At 47.0% G+C, this 24,486-nt stretch overlaps 1 long non-coding RNA gene across 3 annotated transcripts in view; it reads right to left on the reverse strand.

Moving 5' to 3' along the window:
• The window catches only part of LOC137571507 (uncharacterized), a 75,158-nt gene that overhangs the window by 22,310 nt on the left and 28,362 nt on the right, over positions 1–24,486 (reverse strand). For all 3 annotated transcript variants that reach the window (XR_011031363.1, XR_011031362.1, XR_011031361.1), the window contains exon 3: positions 8,858–8,982. This is a non-coding gene — a long non-coding RNA (uncharacterized lncRNA). The remainder of the gene's footprint in view (positions 1–8,857; positions 8,983–24,486) is intronic.

Consider the following 24,486-nt stretch of genomic DNA (forward strand, 5'->3'; position numbering starts at 1 on the left):
CCATTTTGAATCCAACTTTTGTTTTTTCAATAAGAAGAGGGTCATGTGACACATCAAACTTATTGGGAATTTCACAAGAAAAACAATGGTGTGCTTGGTTTTAACGTAACTTCTATTCTTTCATGAGTTATTTACAAGTTTCTGACCACTTATAAAATGTGTTCCATGTGCTGCCCATTGTGTTGGATTGTCAATGCAACCCTCTGCTTCCACTCTTCACACAGTGATAGCAACACTGCAGGAGAAATGCTAGCACAGGCTTACAGTATCCGTAGTTTCAGGGGCTGCACATCTCGTATCTTCACAGCATAGACAATTGAAACTTGTAAATAACTCATGAAAGAATAAAGTTATGTTAAAACCAAGCACACCATTGTTTTTCTTGTGAAATTCCCAATAAGTTTGATGTGTCACATGACCCTCTGCCTATTGAAAAAAAAAGTTGGATTTAAGCCGGCAGATTTCAACATGGCCACCATGGTCACCACCCATCTTGAAACGTTTCCCCCCTTCACATATACTAATGTGCCCCAAACAGGAAGTTAATATCACCAACCATTCCAATTTTATTAAGGTGTATCCATATAAATGGCCCATCCTGTACTTTATGTATGGGATGTAAGGAAATATTGATTCCAATGAAATATGTGCCTGATCCAAGCATTTAATGAACTCTTATTCATCATGTTCTGTTGCTTGGTGAGTCTTTCGATTTATCAACAGCAAGATACAGTCTTGCCAACCTCTCTGTAGATTTTGTTTAGGCGACAAAACAAAAGACTGTAAGAGTCCTGTTTTTCGTTCCCACATTTCGACTTCCTGGTCTTTTCATGGCCACAGCTATATCCTTCCCCAACTAAGTGAAAGCTGGTGTTTGCGTAAATGCAGGTTATAATAAGGTGCAGGTTATAATAAGGAGGGAGGAGCCTACAAGGAGGAGCCTACAAGGAAGGTAAGGTGCAGCAGGTCTCTGTAAGTCCATATTCAGTCCTAGGCAGGGTAAGTTCTGACTACAATGAGGCCCGGGGGCAAAAGTAACTTGGGGGTCCCCCTTACAACCCCCCCCCCCCCAGTAAATTCAACACCCAGGACCCCCATGCTGGCTGCAGGTCCGATTTCCACCCCCACCCCCCCCCCATCACAATATCATTAGGTGCCCATCATTTGTCCCCCAAAGCATAGTTAGCGTTCCCATTATCCTCCTCCTCCTTTACCTTATAAATGCAGAGTGTACACACAGTGGAGTCTTACATAATGCAGGCAGGACACGGGATGCAGCACCGTGCTCTATGCTCTGGCCTTCCTCTCTTCCTCACTTCCTGCCGGTATGTACAGGGTCACCCAGGGCCGGCCCGCCCATGACGCGGGGTGAAACGTTTGCCTCAGGCGGCACTTCTGGGGGGGGGGGGGGGCGGCACCCGCCCGTCCGTGGGTGTGGAGGGCCGCCCGAGCTGGAGGGGATAGCGGGCAGGAAGGGGGTATTGGGCCTAGCGGCGGGGAGGGGGGTCTGACCCCCCCCTTCCCTCGCCTGGGTCCCCCGTCCTCCGCTCCCCTCCCCTCCAGCTTGTTACGTCGCTGACTGCAGCTATAAGAGGCAATGGGCGGGGATCACTCACCTCTTCCTCGTTCCAGCGTGCGCTCCACTGACGTCACTTCCTGTGGCGTAGCAGGAAGTGACGTCAGTGGAGCGCAGGCTGGAACGAGGAAGAGGTGAGTGATCCCCGCCCGTTGCCTCTTATAGCTGCAGCCAGCCAGCGACGTAACAAGCTGGAGGGGAGCGGAGGATGGGGGACCCAGGCGAGGGAGGGCCAACCGCTAGGCCCAATACCCCCTTCCTGTCCGCTATCCCCTCCGCTATCCCCTCCAGCTCGGGCGCCCCCCCCCACACCCACGGCTGGGGGGGGGGGGGGGGGCGACGGTGGCGATTTCTTTAAAGTTTGCCTCAGGCGGCAAATGGTCTACGGCCGGGCCTAGGGTCACCATAGCTGAAGAGGAGGGGGAGACAACTTGGGGGGCCTACAGACTCTGGGTCTCCCTTTGCCTCTAAGGAAGCACTGGCCCTGGTCCTACGGATGATCAATGAGAAGAAAATAATTCAGAGTTGATACAGTAATATGAAAACTTAGGCAACTTGAAAATGGACCTGCCGAGGTGGAATTCGATTCATAATAATTTTTTTTGTACACAAAATTGCCTTAAAGCGGATCCGAGATGAAAAACTAACTGTAACAAGTAACTTGTCTATATATTTTATGTACAGTTTAGATGGTTTAAACAGCAAATCTGTCTGCATACTGCTTTAATAGAATATGATTATTTCTCCCTGTGATACAATGACAGCAGCCATGTTGTTTGTAAACATTACACAGAGGCAGGCTTATCTGCACCATCAGCACTCAGACTGAAAAAAACCCTAATCCCCCCTCCTCCTCCCTCCTCCCCTCAGCCTCTGAAATCTCTGGCTAGTAATACCTCTCCCTCCTCCTGCCCAGACTGAGCTCCCATGAGCCCTTGCTACTGCCAAGGCTACTGCCAAGGCTCTCTGAAAACTGTGGGTGGGGCTTATTTAGTTTATAGGGAATTAGAGTATTAAAACAAAAAAAAAGGATTTGGCTTGAGGAATGCCCTATAAACTATAGGAAAGGAACACAATTATGCAATGAGTAAAAGTTAATCTCGGATCCACTTTAAAGAGAATCTGTACTGTCCGATTTGTACAGTAAAAAACATACCAATCGAGTCACTGTGATCTCCTGGATACCTCTTTGCCATTTCTGCCGCTCCCCGCCGCGACCCTGGCTATTAATCGCCAGTTTTAGGCAGTGTTTACAAACATAAAACATGGCCACTAACCAGGAAGTGATATATACACACACACGCACACACACACACACACACACACACACACACACACACACACACACACACACACACACACACACACACACACACACACACACACACACACACACACACACACACACACACACACACACACACACACACACACACACACACACACACACACACACACACACACACACACACACACACACATATATATATGTATATATATATATATATATATATATATATATATATATATATATATATATATATACACACACTGTATATAACAGAGGAGAGTGAGGAGTAAACAAAGCACACAGAGCCTGCAGGGGGCGTGCTTAACTTGTATTCATTACAGCAGAGGCAGCTCCTTCCTCTCTGGGTCGACAAAGCTTGACAAAGAAAAGAAGATCAGACATATTACAGAGACAGTGCAACTAGGAAAGTCTGCCGTAATCCAGACCACATTAGAACAGGTATAGGAACTTATAGGATAGAAGATATAATAAGGCTAAATATTTTGTTACAGAGTCTCTTTAAATTACCTATTTATTGAACAGTATTATAACAGTGAAAATAAGTTTTCTCCATTTCATCACTGTTTTTTACTAGAGTATCTCATGAAGTGGAGTATACCTCTCACAGGTAGGCAGCGCCAGGGATGCAGATGGGAAGCATGGACACAGCCGCACAGGGACAGGTGAGTTAGAATGCTGCAGGGCATACAAGGTGGCAGGATATTTGGAAACGGTCACAAATTGTGCAGGGGCCCCGGGAAGCACTGCTCAGGTGCCCCGGGGGCTGAATTTGCTGGGGGTGGGGCCGGTTCCCTTTTCCCCAGGGCCTCAATCCTTCCTTGAACACTTTTAAACTAAACTTGCATGCAATCTGTAATTATGAGCATTTACAGGACCACTCCAGCAAAAAAAAAAAAAAAAAGTAAGCAGTTAAAACCTGACAGAACCGACAGGTTTTGGACTAGTCTATCTCCTCATGTGGGATCCCCAGGGTTTTCTTTGTTTTCAAAAGTATTTCCTGAACGACAGTTTCTAAGTCTAACTGACAAAATAGTGTGCAGGTGAGTAGGGAAACTGGCAGGTAGCTTAGCATTTTGACAGTTAAACTGCCACTCAGGAAATGCTTTTGAACACAAAGGAAACCCTGAGAATCCCCCATGAGGAAATGGGCTAGTCCAAAACATGTCAGTTCTGTCAGATTTTAACTGCTTATTTTTTTGGCTGGAGTGTCCTTTAATTGGCCATGTCTACCTATCAGCACAGCCCTGTTTTCAGTGTGTGTTTTGTAGTGGGTGCTGCTGTGTGACATTGGCTGCAGATATTTATGGAGCGGCAAAGAGTCTTCGCTGCCTTAATTCCTCCTCATTGACTTCATTACCTTGAAAGTGGAATACTTAGAGCAAGTCAGCGGGAGAAAATGATTCACCAAAATATCAAGCAATTAGGTGAATCAGCACCCTTGCTCCATCGGGCTGAGGGGATGCAGTCAGTGTACACAATTACCCTATCTCTGGAAGAATACTGAAGGCTGAGTAATAATACTGCCTGCTCCTTCCTAATTTATCATACACAGAGAATGTCAGCAGATGCTTTCTCTGCTGCGGAATACAGCTGTGTGTTCAGCTCCATACACAAAGAAGCCGTGTACAGCAGAGAGGAGCAGCGTTATAAAGCTGTATTTACCATCCTTTGTCTCCAAAGAGGTGATGACAGGACTAAAGCTATTTGTGAAATCAGATTGCTAAGCAATGGGCAAATTTACTTTTGATAAATGCTTTTAGTTATTTAGCCAGCGGGATGATTTATTGACAAATGCAAAAGAAAGTGGAGCACGGGCAGGGCAGTTGGGTGGCATCCAATTGGGTAACATGTGGCCAATAACACAAGTATTTTTATTGCATCACTTTTGCTGTAGCTATTCTTCTTTCAACTGGCATATAAGCCCCTTAACCTCTTTGGTGGTAACCCTGAGTCCGGCTCGGGGTGGAAAAAAGTCAGGAGAAGTAATCCCGAGCCTGAGTCGGGGTAGCCACCAGGAGGTATGCAGACACAGAGCAGCGTGGCAATGTTTCTAACTCCCCTCCCCCGGGATACAAACCCTGCCAGCCATTCTTCTTCCGGTCCTCAGAGGCTCTTGATCCCTCGGGTGAGATCGCCACTTGGCAGCATGACGACAATCTCACTCTAGGGGTAGAACGCCACCTGGAGGATGGAGGGAGAATTGCAGCGCTGGATACCAGGGAGGTGAGTCTGTACAGGTTCTGCCGCAGTTGTCACTGCAGTATGGTTTTTTTCCTGCTTTTAGTGTCTAAAAGTTTGTGAAAAATTGCACTGCTTTTAAATCCTAAAATCCAGAAAGAATCATACCGCCAGGGAGGTTAAACACTGGTAGCTGTGAGATAAACTTGCCATCTCTGCTCTGCTGATGAGCCAATGGTGCATGGCTGAAGCTACGTACCCACAAGCGATAACTGTCATCATTAACATCCGATAATGACCGTTTCAACCAACGATCGTTATGTGTGTACAGCGGCTGCCGCTCAGTTGGGCAACCACCGATGCTCAAGCATGACCGTTCACAATGCTTTTTACTGACCCCACTGACAGACTGAAGCCGCTCTGTTGTCCGACAATCATTGTCTCTCCGACACTCCATAGCAACAGAACACATGATCCCTAGCTAGTGATGTGTCTGTACAGCATCATTCCCCAAAATGTCCCGAGGGATCGTTTCTCAATCCCAGATGGGGGAGGATTCTCGCATGTGTGCTATGTGCCAGATGGCCCTTTTCCACTAGGTGTGAATCGATCCAAAAATTGGATGGTCCCCATTTTCACATCTGCAACAGCAGCTTGAATAACATGTAAATCATGGTGCTATTTTTCCCTGAATCTCAATCACCGGCCTGCACGATTTCTGCTGCATTTGCGCCTTATGCTTTGTATAGGTGAGGGGAGCTACATCACGTGGTGCAAGGCAGTAAAATGAATGATATTCCCTGATCATCTGACAGTCAGGAAAATATTGATCATTTACAAAGTCAGCCATCAATCGAATGTGTGCCTTAAAGGACAACTGAAGCTAGAGAGATATGGAGGCAGACATATTTATTTCCTTTAAGGCTACTTGCACACCAAGACGTTGCGTTAGGTGCTACGTTAAGGTGCTACGTTAAGGTTGCATGACGTCAGAGTGAGCCGCGTTGTGCAGCTCACTCTGGCGTCCGTAATGCCGTGATGCGTACTCTTGGACGCATGCGGCATCACGTGGTCCCGCCGGCCAATCGCCGCACAGAGCGGCCGCACCAGGAAGTAAACACTGCACGTATCAACATGCAGTGAATATTAATTAGCCATGTGCCTGGCCGCTCTCCGCTCCTCCCCAACATGACTGAGCATGTGCAAACAGTCTAACGCAGCTTAAGCCGCTGTAATGCCGTAGCATGCTGCACTTTCGGGAGAACATGCAGCGTTACATGTAACGCATCGTGGGCAGTGTGAACAGCCCGCTTGTGTTACATTGCTGTGCCTTGGGGGATCGTTACAGGCTGCACTAACGTGCGCCTGTAACGTCCCTGTGTGTAAGCTGCCTTAAGCACTACCAGTTACCTGGCTGTCCTGCTGATCCTCTGCCTCTAATACGTTCAGCCATAGACCCTGAACAAGCATGCAGATCAGTTGTTTCTGACATTATTGTCAGATCTGTTAAGATTAGCTACATGCTTGTTTCTGGTGTGATTCAGGCACTACTGCAGCCAAATTGATCAGCAGGACAGCCAGGCAACTGGTATGGTTTGAAAAGGAAATAAATATGGCTGCCTCCATATCTCTCACTTCAGTTGTCCTTTAAGAATATTATCAGTAAGGCTCCTTTCACACTATACATGTGGTAATAGGAAGCTATGCAATTGCCACCCGACACTTGCAGTGTACATTACTGGTGCAATGCGACACATACAGTGAAGCATTCAGTAACATTAAAAAGTGTGCTTCACTGCCACTGTAAACACGCACGTCATCCTGGAAACACACTGCTTGCTGTGTATTATAGTCATGGCAACTGCCACAGCCCCATAGGAATATCATTACATCGCATTGTGATAGGATGCTATTGTCTATTGCGACACAATGTACACAGTTTGAAAGGAGCCCAAATGGGATACACACTACAATTACACAAGGTAAATGCAGTGTCTTTATAAGGGAAGTATGAACTGTTATGCATACATCTGCTCACAAAGCATCAGTGAGTCAGAAGACTGTGCAGGTCTTCCGGTCCTCTGCCTATACTTCCCCTGTGTAATAATTTATCAGACTATTTCAGGCTTCTAGAGGTCAGCCACAGCACAGCTGTCTGTGGTTACTCTGTCTGATGCAGACATTATACAAGGCCCTGCAATAAACACAAATCACACAGCCTCCTGGAAACAAACAACATACCTGATGATGCACGCTATGCTGTGTGTCATGTATTTACCCCAGTAATGGGACACACTGTGCTGCCTGTGCTAAAACCATGACCTCAGTGCCCTTCATCACAAACAAACCACAAGACATTACCATGTTAGCAGGCACTGGGCATGGAGCACATTACTGTTCCCTCGTTTGGGTTGGAAAACGTGAGAATAGCTCCGATGCCTCACCTAGAGGATAATGCAGCAATTTACACAAGTAATGCGCAGATGGACATTTGTTATTGATGCTAATTGCAATATCCATGATCTCATTTATTTATGTATGACCCTAAAAGCAAAACTGTAGTGACAAACGTTAGTTTTATAGCTGTTCTGAGCATGGACACATGTCACATGCCCCCCTCCCACAATGCAACACAGACAGAGCGCTGAATTACCTCATGAGACGTGTGTGTGTGCAGCATGCTCTGGCACGTCAGCAGGATGGGGAATTGATATTACAAAGGAAATAGTGATGACTAGAGATGGTCAATGAGATGCTAATCATTTTAATTTCCACTGACATGCAAATTATATGCAGCTTAGAACATCAAACGCACTTCCTGACAATATTTTCTGGCTCAGTTACGAGTGGCATGTCTACTGAACACAGCAAAGTCCGGGATGTCTACTGAATACAGCAAAGTCCGGCATGTCTACTGAATACAGCAAAGTCCGGGATGTCTACTGAATACAGCAAAGTCCGGGATGTCTACTGAACACAGCAAAGTCCGGCATGTCTACTGAATACAGCAAAGTCCGGGATGTCTACTGAATACAGCAAAGTCCGGCATGTCTACTGAATACAGCAAAGTACGGCATGTCTGCTGTATTCAGTAGACATGCCGGATTTGCTGTGTTCAGTAGACATGCCGGACTTTGCTGTATTCAGTAGACATGCCGGACTTTGCTGTATTCAGTAGACATGCCGGACTTTGCTGTATTCAGTAGACATGCCGGACTTTGCTGTATTCAGTAGACATGCCGGACTTTGCTGTATTCAGTAGACATCCCGGACTTTGCTGTATTCAGTAGACATGCCGGACTTTGCTGTATTCAGTAGACATGCCGGACTTTGCTGTATTCAGTAGACATGCCGGACTTTGCTGTATTCAGTAGACATCCCGGACTTTGCTGTATTCAGTAGACATGCCGGACTTTGCTGTATTCAGTAGACATGCCGGACTTTGCTGTATTCAGTAGACATGCCGGACTTTGCTGTATTCAGTAGACATGCCGGACTTTGCTGTATTCAGTAGACATGCCGGACTTTGCTGTATTCAGTAGACATGCCGGACTTTGCTGTATTCAGTAGACATGCCGGACTTTGCTGTATTCAGTAGACATGCCGGACTTTGCTGTATTTAGTAAAGTCCGGCATGTCTACTGAATACAGCAAAGTCCGGCATGTCTACTGAATACAGCAAAGTCCCTGTTATCCACAACTCAGGCAACTGGAAGTCTCAATTAACCGGCATGCCTGAGGGATAACGGGGACCTTTTTAAAAAGTATTTTTTAGGCATTAAAACACCTACCGAGCCTCCAGCGATGTGTTGTAGTCTCCCTGCAGCTCTTATTGGCTTTCTGGCACCATGCATGGAAGCCGGCGTGTCACCTGAACCGATGCATTTGTGTATGATATCATCCTTTTCAGTGGCACCTGGGGGACAATTGGTCATCAGATGGGATAGGAATAAATGTCGGTTTACTAATGCACATATGCAGATTTATGAACCAAACCCCCCCAACCTGCCCCCCCAAAAAACAACCACAAACACACAACTACACACATACATGGTACATGGCCAGTCCTAAAGAGAATCCTGGCCGTCTGCAACATCTGCATTTCTGTATCTTCTTATCTGTACTCTGCAAACCACATCTATATCCTTCACTCCCCACATCCAAAACCTCACAAAGTCATGCAACTTCCACCTCCATAACATCTGTGAGATTTGCCCTTTCCTGACCTCTGCCACCACCAAACTCCTCATCCATGCCCTCATAATTTCCTGCCTTGACTACTGCAATGCCCTTCTGTCTGGTCTCCCTATGACCCAAAAAGCCCTGCTGCAGTCCATCATGAATGCGGCAGCCAAAATTATCCACTCCTCCCATCGCTCCACCACGATGGCTCCCCTCTGTGAATCCCTCCACTGGCTTCCTATCCAGACCAGAATCAGATTCAAGATACTGTGTCTGACCTACAAATCTGTCCACAAAACCTGTCCAACCTACATTTCCGATCTCACTCAGAGGTACACACCTAGCAGCTCACTCCACTCCTCCAATGAACTTCGCCTGATTGCCCCCGCATCACACAGTCCCATGCACGCTTCCAGGACTTCTCAAGAGCTGCTCCAAAACTTTGGAACTCTGTACCTCCACCCATTAGGGCAGCCCCCTCCTTCAACATCTTCAAGAAGGCCCTCAAAACTCACCTTTTCACTCTGGCCTACCACCCCTCACAATTGCTCTAAACCCACAACGGAACTCTGGTCCCTAACTTTCGTGTCTCTACCTCTCCTTCTAGATTGTAAGCCTTTGGGCAGGGTCCTCCTCCTTTTGTAGTACATATGAGGCGGTCCGTGCACTGCGTCTTTAAATCACATTTATTGTCCAAGGTTATCACCAGCAGACATTGACATTGTATGCGTGTTCACAACGTGCATGAAGCGGAACAATCTGACCTGTATCCAAGACGGATGCGGGGGTGTGACCAGGGGATGAGAGGACGGCACAACAGCCGTTTCACGCCGGTGTGGCGCTTGCTCACGTGCGTATGTCCTTGGGAAATGGCGGCGCGTTCGGACCTCTGTGATGTAGACAAGAGGCCCCGCCCACCGCGTTCGCCATTGGTCCGCGGAACTGTGATGCGATAGTGACTGGGCTAAAGGGGAGGGGACGGGCCGTGTCATGTGACGTGTCATGTGTGTCCTGTGAGTGACAGGGGAAACTCTTCTACTTTGGACCAATGGTTGTGCAGGGGGGAGGATCGCCTTAATACGGCGAATACAACAAGACTGCGTTACGTAAACACCATTGTGCACACTACAATAAACATTTGCCAAGGAACATTGGCGTATTAGAAGCTGTGCTAACACATTATTAACTTAAAATAAAGCTTTAAACCATGTGATATTGAGAAGAGTGATCCATTATAAAAGGGTAAAGTCCATCCCATCTATACACATTCCTATGATTGCACCTATACCCCATGATTCTTTTGATGTCTGCTGACATAAGAACCCTCTTTGTTTACCTTTATTAAATACTATAGATTAAAAAGGAATAAGACCACCTCAATTCCCATTCTAAAATCAACATGCAGTTTGGGAGGCACATGGAGAGAAGGACACAAAAAATCAGGGGGGGACCCCCGAAAACAAAGGGGCTGCCTAAAACCCACCCAAACCTAAAAGCCCTATCGAGGGCTATTTTGTCCCCTACCCTTGTGTTTAATCCTACCAGGGTACCGGGGTGAGAGCCAGGGTGGCATAAAGTGCGTTCCCCCAATGCTCACTAGAAAAAGTAAGCTGGGAGCGTGATTATACAGCAAGAAAGGGGGGAGGGAAAAATCCAAAGGATCCCCAGAGATTGGTGTGGCGTCCAAGCGGTGCACGCCCAACCCCCCAGGGGCAGGACAGGGGTACACCGGGCACGACAGTGCAGACAGGGAGGAATTCGTGCATTAGGGGGGACGATCACCGGGGCAGCTTCATCCCCCCCCGGTGACGTCCTTTCCTCCCTATTTTATATGCAGGAAAAGGTGGCACTACCATCAATATATTGGTGGCAATATCTGTCCACTCTCATCCCTGTATTGCACCTGTCACCCGGCCTTCCCCCATGTAATCCATATCCCCCAAGTGGGTGCCCGTACACCGCGGGCGCCACCTTCGAGTACAAATAAGGAATGGAAATAGTTGCAGCTGAAAAGAAGGGTGGAGACCCGAAGGGGAGAAAAAGCCTACGAAGGGGCGAGAAAATAAAGAACGGAGACAGACGAGTGGGCAGGAAGCGGGGCAAAACCTTAAGGGGGGGCACCCCTATCGGGGTTAAATACCGAATGGACAGAGACCTGTCCATGGGTAAATATTGAAAAGGCAAGGGGGGGGGGGGGGTTTCAAGAAGGGACGGGAAAGGGGGGGGGGGAGGCCCAAGGGGGGAAGTTGCACTAAGTTCTAAGGGTCCAGGAAGCAGGACAGTTCTAGCCTGTCATTGAGGCCCAATGGCCCCATTGCCTCCGTACGTAGAATCACCCGGGATTCTCGTCGGGTGAGCTCCTGATCCCTATTTCCTCCCCTCCTCGAATTTGTGACATGCAAAAGTCCTGCAAATCTCAGGCATTTTGCTTTACCTTCGTGGGCCTGTCTGACATGATCAATCAGGCGTGGGCACCCCTTCCCAGATTTTATGGATTTGAAATGCTCCCCCACTCTCTCTTCGAGGGGCCTGGTGGTTTTGCCCACATAAAAGAATTGACAGGGACAAAAGATGACATAGGAGACAAACCTGGTCTGGCACGTTATGAATGCTCTTACCTCCCACTGCACTCCCCCCATTCTGAGGTTGGTGCCCTCCATCATCCGTGGACAATATTTACATCTACCGCATTTGTGGTTCCCCTTGGGGCGTCTATTGCTTAGCCAATTAGATGGTGGAATCGAGCGGTACTCACTCCGTGTCAGGATATCCCCTAAGGTTGGAGCCCTTCTATATACCACACGTGGGGGGTCAGGAAAGATCTTATGTAGTGTTGCCCATGTTGGCCCGGATGCACGCCTCTACACATATTGCTGAGCAGTGAAGCTTAATAGACGGAGTTGCTTTTTAAAAGGTGCAGGGACCAATTTCCACCCCCACTACTGAGTGCCAGGCACATCTACTTCTGTTGTGTACCTCCTCCTTTTGTGTCCTACCTGATCATACACCTCCATTACTGTGAACCCATGCTATGCACTTGAGTGAACCTAACTTGCCTAATCTCCATGCTCCATCCAGTGACTGACTAAGCATTACCTGCTACTCATACTGTGCTGCGTGATCTGGTTTTCTTGTATTCCTGTATTGTCATATTGCTGTATGTCACCCCTAAATATTGTTAATGTTCAGCGCTGCGTAATATGTTGGCGCTTTATAAATACAATAAATAATAATAATAATAATGATATATTCCTCTTACGTCTTTGTGTTGAAAATATACAATGTTATTGTTTTATTACGTTTTTTTAATTAAATATTACATTATTGTATAAACTATCTGTATTCCTCTTACGTCTTTGTGTAGAAAATATACAATGTTGTTTTTTATTACTTTTTTAATTAAATGTTACATTATTGTATAAACTGTTATAAGTAGTTTAAAACACTTAAAAGGCACATTGAAAACAAGCAATAAACGCAGTTTAAACTATATGTCCAAATCCTGAGTTGTCCAGTAGTTCATTTATCCATGTTTCACTATGGATAACAAAGGACTCAATTTACAAACAAATTCAACTACAATCTCTCAGAACAGAACCTGTTTGTCAGTAGGGGACCGCCTGTACTTCTTTCTTCTGCTCTGTAAACTGCTTTCTTTTTCTGTATACTTATATGTAGAGCGCACACGCACACACATACTTCAAGAACTTCAATGCTGGGACTTGAGGGGAGGGATTTTATGTTTGTGTGTTTGTTTTTATGTTGGTGAGGTGTGTATCAGCTGGATGAGAAGCTGAGTGTACAGGAGGAGGCCATACTGGATGCTGTAAGCAGGACTGCGGGAGGGAGCGTGTGATGAGTGTGCACAGGAGCTCAGCAGGAAGCAAGAAAGCAGGTACAGGATGGCTGAGCTGACCTCTGACACAATCATTGTGTCTCTAAGTCAATATAAGCACAAGGGAACTCATTACAACCATCTCCAGTTCTTTGGGAATAAATTAGGCTGTAGGACACTTCCTCCTTCACAAAGTACAGGAAGACTGGCAATGGATGGATGTCCTACGATGTGAGATCACTGGAAGGCCAGCCGGAGCAGGTTGTTTGTCAGACCAACATTAGCTTATCTCTCTGGATAGCAGCAGAAAGACAGCAATGGCCACATTCTGCATGCCTGCAAGCTATCTGACAGCAAAACGCTGCAGCTACCCTGGACAATTTCTTCATAAGGACAAGACCAATAAAGAATAAACAAAAAACACCAAGAGTGTCGAAATCAGCTTTAGGCTTTTTTCACATCTAAAATCGCAATCACTGACGCCAGTGATTTGCGATTTTGTGGGCGATTTTTTCCCCCCTCCCGGTGCTCGGTTGGGCACTGCGTTTTTTTAAAGCGCTTTTGCAGAGCGATTCAGCTTTTTCTCTTCTTGACGCAAGTCAGGAAGTGAACTATTTCACCCGGAAATGTATAAATACAATGTATTTGTTCATCAAAGCGCTGGTAAAATCGCTATACAAAGCGCTTACCCCGTCTCACAACCACTATGCACACAGCTGCTTGCACGCTAACACACCACAAACCATGCACACTAACACACCACAAACCATGCACATTACACACCACAAACCATGCACACTAACACACCACAAACCATGCACACTAAAGCTGGCCACTAACGGTCCAATTTCTAGTGAAAAATCGTTCGAGCGATCAGAAATTCTGATCGGACGAAAAATCGTTCACTACACCATCAACTAACCAATCATTGCTTCCTATCTATCACGACCACCAAGGAAATCCAAATTTTCGTTCGCCGAAAATTCATTCGGGCGACATTTTTTCACTCGTTCATAATCGATTGTGTCCACCAATGGAGATTATTTACAACCAATCCGATCAGAATTTCTGATCGCTCAAACGATTTTTTGCTAGAAATTGGCCCGTTAGTGGCCAGCTTTACACACCACAAACCATGCACACTAACACACCACAAACCATGCACACTAGCACACCACAAACCATGCACACTAACACACCACAAACCATGCACACTAACACACCATAAACCATGCACACTAACACACTGCTCTTGGACTCAGTTGCTGCTGTAAAGAGTCCAAGAGCTAATAAAAAGAGAATATCATGGAAGCTAATTTGCTATCCAGTGACTGATACCCCAAAACATGTTGTGCAGGGTGTTTTTTTTTAATTTCTTAATCAGCTTTTTAAAATACTGTATTGGCAGACTGTTATAAACAGTTTGAAAACTATACACTATGCAAAAACTATACAAATCTCTATCCTGTTCTAGAGCATTGACAAATTTAAAATAAATATTGCAAATAAGGGTGCGCACACTATGTGTGTTGCGTTGCACTTTGTTCAGGGCAGGATTTACCATAAGGCACTGTAGGCATGTTCCTACAGGCACCTGATGATGGAAAGGCAGCGGTTACTTCCCTCTCCTAGTGCCTCCTTCTTTATACAGAATTCCAAGCAGAGGTTACTCACCCAGCTCTCAGAATTCCACTGACAAGATCTCCATACCTCTAGCTACTTACTGAGGGCACTGCAGTTTCTTGGGCCCTGCAGGACATGCAACTGCCCTGAGCGCAGTGCAGGAGTTTAGAGCAAGGGGGCGCAGAATGAGGAGAGGAAATACTAGAAAGTGTCAGATGGAGCAGAGCAGGAGACTCCAGGAGGAGGAAGTGAGAGGAAGATGGGCGATCATGTGACCCAGCTCCTCTGCTACCACACCGCACTGTGAGGAAGGGAAGTACCACCAGCCCTTGAGGGAGAAAAGTATGCATTAGGTAAGGTATTTGTGAAGCAGCTGCTGAGAGAGCTCTACTACACATACAGCTCTACTACACATACACAGAGGAGAGGGAGGATGTCAGCAGGGGAACAAACAGAGCTGCAGCAGAGAGAAATCACAAGGCTAGTTTGCCTGACCCTGTACTTTCAATCCCACCAGGAGAACTTTAGTGGAGAGGAAATGGATTGACAAATTAGATTTTTTTTTCTTTTAATGAATTGTTTCAGTCTGGGTTGCTTTTTGTGATATGGCACACATAAGAGATGGCTGAACTGACTGTTGTGGGACTATAAGTTTGGTATATGAGGTTCCCCCACAGCTATTGTGATGGATGTTCATTTCTGTCTCTTGTAAATCACTGATACGTCTTGTCACAGGATTCCATAGCTCCCAACTGTCCCTTTTTTGGAGGGACAGTCCCTTTTTGGGAGCCCTGTCCCTCTGTCCCTGTATCACCCTCATTTGTCCCTCTTTCAAGACTTTGTCCCTCTTTCTATATAAATATATATATTTCTATACTAAAAATGTGTTTGATTGACTCTAAACTTTATTCCCATCCTTTAAATTGATATATTACTAATTTTAAAATGTTATTATGAAGGAAAATGAACCAGGATAGAAAGGACCAGTGTGGTTTGAATTATAAAACAACATATTTTCTTATACAATTTTTATGATATGCGTGACTGGAGGCGTGGTGGGGTGTGGCCAGGGGTGTGGCAGGGGCGTGGCTTAAGTGTCCCTTTTTCTCATCTCAAAAAGTTGGGAGGTATGAGATTCTGTAGTAGTGAGGAGGACTGTAGCGCACAGGCAGTGAGCTGGGAGGATTTACTTTCATTTTGTTTAACCAACTGTGCAGCTGCACAATCTGATACCCTTTAACACAGTGGCAGCTTCTCCTTCTGATTGGTTTTAGAAAGTGTTAACCCCTTCTGTACTTTTTTTTTAACCATTTTTTGATACTTGCCCTAGAAGCAGTTTGACCTAGAAACTGCACTGACTGAGGTTACCACTGTCCAGGGGCGTTGCTAGGATACTAAGAGATTCGGGGAACTTTTGGGCACTCCAGCCGAAAATGGGTGTGGACATGTATCAGAATGTGGGTGTGGTCATGGGTGGAGTAGGGTGGTCACTTGCAGAACCCCAAAAAGGAGGACATCGTTCTGAGCGTGCCAAAGTGGGCGTGGTCAAGCATAAAGTGGGCGTGGTCATGGGTGGGGACAAATATAATTGACCTTAGCAGTTGTGTAAATGGTCTGCCGGGGAAGTTTGAGCTCTGCCGTAGTGTATCCCACAAAAATAGATGTAATCTGACAGCATTTCACCAAAAAGACACGTAATCTGGTAAAAGTTCCTCCAAAATACAGATAATATGGAAGTGGTTCCCCCAAAATAGACAATGTGGCAGCAGCAGTTCCCCCCAACATACACATAATCTGGAAGCAGTTCCCCAAAATACGCAAAACCTGGCAGCGGATCACCCAAAATACACGTAACACCCAAAATACATATAATCTGGCAGCAGTGGTCCCCCAAACATACACAATCTGGCAGCAGTTCCCCAAAATACGCAAAATCTGGCAGCAGCCGTGCCCCTAACATACACATAATCTGGCAGCGGTTCCCCAAAATACACTTAATTTGTTAACAGCGGTTCCCCAAAAATACAGATAATCTGACAGCAGTTACCCAAAATAGGTACCCACAGCATAGGTAGCCAGGTCTATAGGTGTCCCCAGTAAAAGTAGTCATGAGTATAGTTGTCCCCAGAATAGGTAGCCAGGTGTATAATGTCCCTAGAATAGGTAGCCAGGTCTTTGGGTGTCCGCAGAGTAGTTAGCCAGGTCGATAGATGTCTCTGGTACAGATGGCCAGGTTTTTAGGTGTCCCCAGAATAGTTAGGCAGGTGTATAGGTGTCCCCAGTATATGTAGCCAGGTCTTTAGGTGTCCCCAGAATAGTTAGGCAGGTGTATAGGTGTCCCCAGTATATGTAGCCAGGTCTTTAGATGCCCCCAGAATAGTTAGCCATGTGTATAGGTGTCTCCAGTACAGATAGCCAGGTGTATAGTGTCCCTAGTATATTTAGCCAGGTCTATGGGTGTCCCAAGTATGTGAAGCCAGGTCTATAGGTGTCCCCGGAATAGGTAGCCAGGTGTCCCCCGGCAGGAGGGGCGAGCTTAGTGAAGGGAGAGCGGTAGGTACAGCAGTGTGAAAGGGGGGACATCTCCCCCCCCCCCTCCTCACCTTTGGGCTCCCCCTTCCTTGCTCTCCCCTCTAGAACTAAAGTTTTGGGGTGGCTGGCAGCGGACAGAACTTACCTGCCTCCTTCCACCGTGAAGCAGTAGTGATGTCCGGTTCATGAGTCATTTGAGCCGGTTCTTTCCTTTGAATTTAATGATCCGACTCATCCACTGAACCGAATCAGTTCAGTGGATGAGACAGGAACTGCAGCTGCACACTCCTGCCTCATCCACTGAACTGCTTGCTATAACACAGAGGTGCTCTGCTTGCTATAACTGAATTGCTGTTGTTTATCCCCTGCTTATTGCCTGAAGAAGTGGGCTGTGCCCGCGAAACGCGTTGCATCTTTGGGGTATTTTCAATAAATGTGTATATCTATACATTTACAGTCCTTGGTGTCTGCTTTAACGGAGGTGAGTCCACCACTTCCTCCCAGCAATTTTTTTAAAATTTTATGTACTTTTATCCTTCTGGCGCCTCTATTCACCTACCAATATATTTGAGTCCACCCCAGGTGGAGGGGTGATCTACCCCCTTTCTTCCTATCTACAGAGAGCGACTTCTTAATCCTGAGTGAGGACAGGTCTAATCTCCTCACCTGCCTAATGAGTGGTTACCTAGGTGGTAACCCGTGTTTGTGAGTATTACCATCTCACTGTTTCATTTATCCAATCAATTTTGACATACTACACCATATTGGGCTCTCGATTTCTCGTCAACTGAACTGATTCGGTTCAGTGGATGAGTCGGATCATTAAACTCACAGGAAAGAACCGGCTCAAATGACTCATGAACGGACATCACTACTCAGCGCTTGGAGTGAGGCAAGGTAAGTCCCGCCCGCTGCCAGTCACCCCAAAACTTTAGTTCTAGAGGGGAGAGCGAGGAAGAGGAGCCCAAAGGTGAGGAAAGGGGGAGGGATGTCCCCCCTTACACACTGTGCCCACCGCTCCCTCTTCTCTGTGCTCTCTCCCTCCACACAGCCCAAAAAGGAGGACATCTGGCTGTCCTACCTGGCCTTGCGCCGGATGGAGGACAAGCAGTCCAAAAACCGGACTGTCCGGCCTAAATCCGGACGGATGGCCACCCTAGGGTGGAGCCACATTTACATAAACTTAACAGCAGTCTAAGTAGGCCTGCCCAGGAAAATGTTGAATGTATCTCTCTCTCTCCATTAATACAAAAAAAAATGCAGCATGTCACATAAATTGGCACTTAAACATAACTGGGCAGAGTTACTTCACTTCTGTGCTGGCTGGTCTGGCTTTCTGATGGGTGGGCCACCAGGTTGTCTGTCAGTCCCACATAGAAATCTCTGCCTTTCTAGTGGACCCCCCCCCCCCCATGCTGCCACAGGCCTCCCATTGAGGCACCACAACTCCCAGCATGCAACCATAGAAGAACAGTTCTCTGCATGCCCCCATAAAGACAACACAGCACCCAGCATGGCACCACAGCACCCAGTATGCGCACACAGAGGCACCACAGCACCCAGCATACCCTAGATCAGGTATGGGCAAACTAGGCCCTCAAGCTGTTATGGTAATACAAGTCCCACAATGCATTTGCCTTTATGAGGCATGACTGTGGCTGTAAGACTCCTGCAGTGCATTGTGGGACTTGTAGTTCCTTAACAGCTGAAGGGCCAAGTTTGCCCATGCCTGCCCTAGATTAATGCACCACAGCTCCCAGCATACCTGCCATTGAGATACCACAGCTGACTCTGCCTGGGGGACATTGGGGGCACCCCCGAATAGATCCGGGGCACGTGCCACTGATCCTTGGGGCTAGCAATGCCCCTGCCGCTGTCTGCCTAATACTAAGGGACACCTGTAGCTATGACTAGGGAAGTAAGGGAGAAATGACAGGTGGTTAAGCCAGCACACTTGCGGAGCGGTTTGGCGAGGGTTTGTAGCTTCATGGAGGACAAAGTCACGGGTGCCTGGACATCTGTACCTATAGGCTCCCTTAATGTAAATCCAGGGCTGGCTGTGTTCCCACTTGAGCTGAGAACATTTTTTTCCCCGTTCTCCACTCATTGCAAAGTTGACAGTAAGCAGCTCCCATTTTATATATAGACACACTAGACACAAAACATTTATATTGCGCTTTTCTCCTGATGGACTCAAAGCACCAGAGCAGCAGCCACCAGGGTGCGCTCTATAGGAAATAGCAGTGTTAAAGAGGAGCTCCAGTGAAAATAATGTAATAAAAAAAAGTGCTTCGGTTTTACAATAATTATTTATAAATGATTTAGTCAGTGTTTGCTCATTGTAAAATCTTTCCTCTCCCTGATTTACATTCTGACATTTATCACATGGTGACATTTTTACTGCTCCCAGAATCAGAATCAGAATTTATTTCGCCAAGTACAGCGGAGCTGTACTCGGAATTATTTGTGGTACACATGGCATAGGCATAGTATAGGGAGACAAGACGTACAACACAACACAAACAGTTGGAATTACAGTAATGGTGTGGGTCTGACCCACGTTAGTGACAGACCACGGTCATCAGTTAGTGTTCCTGCTGGCATTCAGGAACAGTTCAATACTAATAATAGTCATGACAATAATAGTAGTAGTAGTAATACTGATGATGATGGTGGCCCCCATAGTGCCCAGGGCAGTGAGAACCAGGGCGGGCTTCGGTGAGAACTGGATGGAAGGCCCCGCTAGGGCATGTCAGAAGGCGGGCCTGACGGGGGGAGGTTGGAGTTCAGCAGCCGAACCGCTTGGGGGAAGAAGGTGTTCTTCCGTCTGGAGGTTTTGCATGGTATAGTCCTGTAGCGGCGGCCCAATGGGAGGAGATTGAAGTAGCGTCTGCCTGGGTGAGAGGGGTCACGGGAGATCACAGTGGCCCTCTTCATCATCCTAGCGGAGTGGAGGAGATCAAGTGATGGTAGGGGTGACCCGATGATCCTCTCTGCATCAGTTATGACTCTCTGTAGTTTTTATTTTTCACTGGCCGTTGCACCCATGTACCATACAATGATTGAGGAGCAGAGGATGGATTCTATGGTGGCAGTATAGAAGCTGGCCAGCAGCTTCCTGGGCAAGCCGAACCTCTTTAGTTGGCGCAAGAAGAATAACCTCTGCTCAGATTTCTTCTGAATGTTGGTGGTGTTCTGCCCCCACTTCAGGTTGTTGGAAAGAGTCGTGCCAAGGAACCGCACGGATGTCACCCTAGAGACTTCGGTACCCTCAATGAGGACAGGTGGGAGGGGGGGAGGATTCTTCCTGAAGTCCACGACTAGTTCAACGGTTTTAGCAGCGTTGAGTACTAGGTTGTTGTCTCGGCACCAGTTGCAGATTCTCTCTACTTCGCTGCGGTACTCATGCTCTCCGGAGCTGCCAATTAGGCCGATGATGGTGGTGTCGTCTGCAAATTTTATGGTTTTCACAGAGTCCGCGGATGATATGCAATTGTTGGTATATAGGGAGAACAATAGTGGTGACAATACACAGCCCTGTGGAGCCCCTGTGTTGGTGGTTCTGACGCTGGAGTAGCAGTTGCCAAGTTTCACCTGCTGCGTTCTGTTAGTCAGGAAGTCCATGATCCATGCTCGAAGGGTGGGATCTACTCCGAGCTGCGTCAGATTTGTGAGCAGGATGTCTGGGCAGATCGTGTTGAACGCTGAGCTGAAATCTAGGAACAGGATCCTGGCATAGGAGGCAGGGTTGTCCAGGTGCTCAGTGATGTATGCCAGGCTGGCGTTGATGGCGTCCTCCACAGATCTATTTGCCCTATAAGCAAATTGGAGCTGGTCGAGGTGGGCGTCCGTTTGCTTCTTCAGGTGGGAAAGGACCAGCCGTTCAAGGAGCTTCATAACGTTGGAGGTTAGGGCCACTGGTCGAAAGTTGTTGTGCTCAGTGCTGCCGGGTTTTTTGGGGACTGGTACTATTACGGACCGCTTAAAACACGGGGGGACAATACCGTCCGATAATGACCGCTCGAATAAGGAGGTGAGCACCGGGGCTAGCTGGTCAGCACAGGTTCTCAGGCAGATGATGTCAGTGGAAGGAGATGCTGCTTGCTTTTTTGGCAGTTGGAAACAGCTGTAAACAGCTATTTCCCACAATGCAATGAGGTTCACAGACAGGAAACTGCCAGGACCATGGTCCTCACAGTTTCCTGTGGGGGGGTTTTCACCACAATATCAGCCATACTGAGCCCCCAATGATCTGTTTGGGAAAATGAATAGATTTCTCATGTAAAAGGGGGTATCAGCTACTGATTGGGATGAAGTTCAATTCTTGGTTACGGTTTCTCTTTAAGAGTCTTGCCCAAGGTCTCCTACAGAAAAGGTGCTGGCTTACTGAACAGGAAGTTTCGAGATTCGAAACCCAGGACTCCTGTGGCAGAGACAGGCAGGTACACTATCCAGGCACTGGTTCACACTTGTCAGCTTGTGACGCATACAATGGATGCTGTGGTAAGCGGCCCGCACTTCTGTGCAGTCCGCAATATTTCCGTGCAGGCAGATGCGTTACCATATAGCCTATGGGGGTAATGCATTTGCCCCTGGGCTCCAGCCGGACCACCGAGTAGGTTCTTTGTGAGCCCCCCTGTGTACTACACTGTCCATTCCCACTGGCCGCACGTAATCTGACGCAAGTGGGCACCGAGCCTTAAAGCCTGTTAACATCTCAACGTTGTAATAGACAAATGCACTTTCTGCAGTGTGTTATTGGATCATGTGCACTAACTGGCATGTTACCATAGCATTTATTCATGCTATGGAATATAAGCTGCACCCTGTACGTGCAGACTGTGCGTGGCGTAGTAGCGGAGGCGTCAACCAACGCACGTAGCGTGAACGTAGCCTCAGTCTGTTGACCTTGAAGGAGTTAAACCTCACGCTGAGAAGTGATTAAATGATGAGCTGCAGTTGCTGCACAGCTGCCTGAATGAACGCATAATAAGCAATAGATGTTACAGTGCTTGCATGGCTATGACAGAGCAGCACAGTCATTGTAAACAGCAGATCTGTGAAATGTATTACTAACTCCTCAGATAAGAGGTAACTTGTCACACAGCGGAGAGCTGTCACATCAGTCTTCTCCTTGTCACCCTTTTTTTCTGTCTGGAAGACTTGCCAAGGTGACAAACACCCTCATTAAGTGTTTCATCAGCTCCCCTCTCCTCACCTGCTGCCGCTTATATCTCCGACTCCTCCAGGGACTCTGACAAGATGTTGAGAGTCACAACAGCACAACAGGGCAAAATGGATTATGTGTAACCCTTTGGCTGCAAAACGTCACAGTCACCGTTCCTGGCGCTTTCTGATATGCTAATAATAAGTGCATGCACTCTGCAATGAGACAAGATAGCTCAGGATTCAATTATCTGTCCCCCTAGAGTGTAGCCATAGACAGGGCAGTGAGCTAGGCAGACACAGTACAGTCCCTGAAATGTCTTAGGGCCTGTACCCACCACCACACAATTTTCCCGCCAATTTTTCTGACAACCGGCTATTTTTTGAGCGACGAGCAGTCGTTTCCGCCATGTGGGTACAGGTGTGTAATCACATGAATGACATTTAGCGAAAGAAGATGATATTGACCGCCACGGCACACCGGAACTTTAAGACCTCCGGCAATTCCTCGCAAAGTACCGCGATTGCTTGACTTCCAGTTCCCGCCCCTCGTGTAATGTTGCGACCAGGAAGAGGAGAAAGCTCATCGTCAAGGACCTGTTTGATGGTGAGTACTCAGCTTTAGGCAGAAGTTTTGCCGCAGACAGCAAATCTGCACAATTTCACTCGCGCGGGAAACGCCCATCATGAGCGTTCATTCGCGTTTTTCGTGCACGATTTTCCAGGTGTTTTTAAATGCACAGCTTCCTGCTTTTTCCCTATACGACATACAGTATATGCAACCGCAAATGTGGAAATGCAGAAAACTCGCTGAGCAGTCACGACAAAACATTTGTGGAAAATGTGAACACAAAAGCCGATGGAGACTTGAGAATCGCCGTATGTTCCCTGCCTTAGGGATCTTTCCATAGCTGTGTTCCCACTATAGCAAAAGACTGACCTTTTTTTTGTCTGTTTTAGCTCATCGGAAAATTGATGGTCGACTGATCCAATTTTATAAATGGGATCCATTCACATTTCTCAGTCTGCAACAGATTTGTTGGATACTTGGGAGTAAGCGGGCCTATTGTGCTGAGTGCGATTTCCCTGGAGAGTGGATGCATTTCCCAGAAAGCCTATGGTTGAAACACATTTGCCTCCAGACCAAAGTGGACGATCAGAGCGAACGCTACACTGTCCGCTCCCGCTGGGCATTGCTTGTCCGGATCGAGTGGGAATCGAGCGTTAATGTGTATTCTGAGGTCACATAAATATATACCCTCCAAATGCACCATTCCCACTGTCTCTGTCATGCAGTGGGCCTAACAGGCACATATTAGTATTGTTTAAAATGGAATTACATTTGCAATTTTCCCTCTGCTACTATTCTCTTGCTACACTTCTGTACTATAGCTGCTAATAAGACTTCTGTTTCGCAGAGTCTCTAAAATAGTTAAAACTATTTACTTTCACTTTTCCACTTGAACCTAAAGGTGTGTGCAAATGCACAATAACCGTCCCCTGCACGGATCAAGAGCTCTCAGGTGACAGTTCAAGGCATAGTGCTGTGCAGAGGCATGGCTAGTCTTTAGGCTAGTGATTTGTCTGTCGGTATAAAGGTGGGAAAATGTATGACTGACAGGCTGGGTGAGGGAGTCAGGCTCGGCTGTTGCTGATGCTAAAGATCTGGTGTGCTGGATATTTAGGCAACATCGAGGGGCACAGGTACACAGGTGACCGTCCATAGTGGCTACCTCTGTCATCTGGCGTGTGTATCTACAAGTGCAAGTGCATTATAGGGTGAATAGGCTCTAAAGTGTATGTGTATGTGCACAGGTGCCTGTATCTGCAAGTCTGGATTCTCTTCATTCATTTTCTTCCAAGCCATATGACTAATAGAGAGGTGTCAGCCTATCACAGTTGTTGTGCCACTTGGGCAGTGGGCCATCTGTGTCACCACAGGTGTTATATAGGTATAAGCGTAAAGATGAACAGCTGACAATGCAGGTGAGTCTAATACAGCAGATCATGTGAGCAGGCAGCTCATGGACCAATCACAATCATGCCTGGCTGTAGATGCAGGACTAGAAGGGTAACCTGGAA

This window comes from Hyperolius riggenbachi, chromosome 4 (genome assembly GCF_040937935.1).
Source record: "Hyperolius riggenbachi isolate aHypRig1 chromosome 4, aHypRig1.pri, whole genome shotgun sequence".
In the NCBI taxonomy this organism is placed as follows: domain Eukaryota; kingdom Metazoa; phylum Chordata; class Amphibia; order Anura; family Hyperoliidae; genus Hyperolius; species Hyperolius riggenbachi.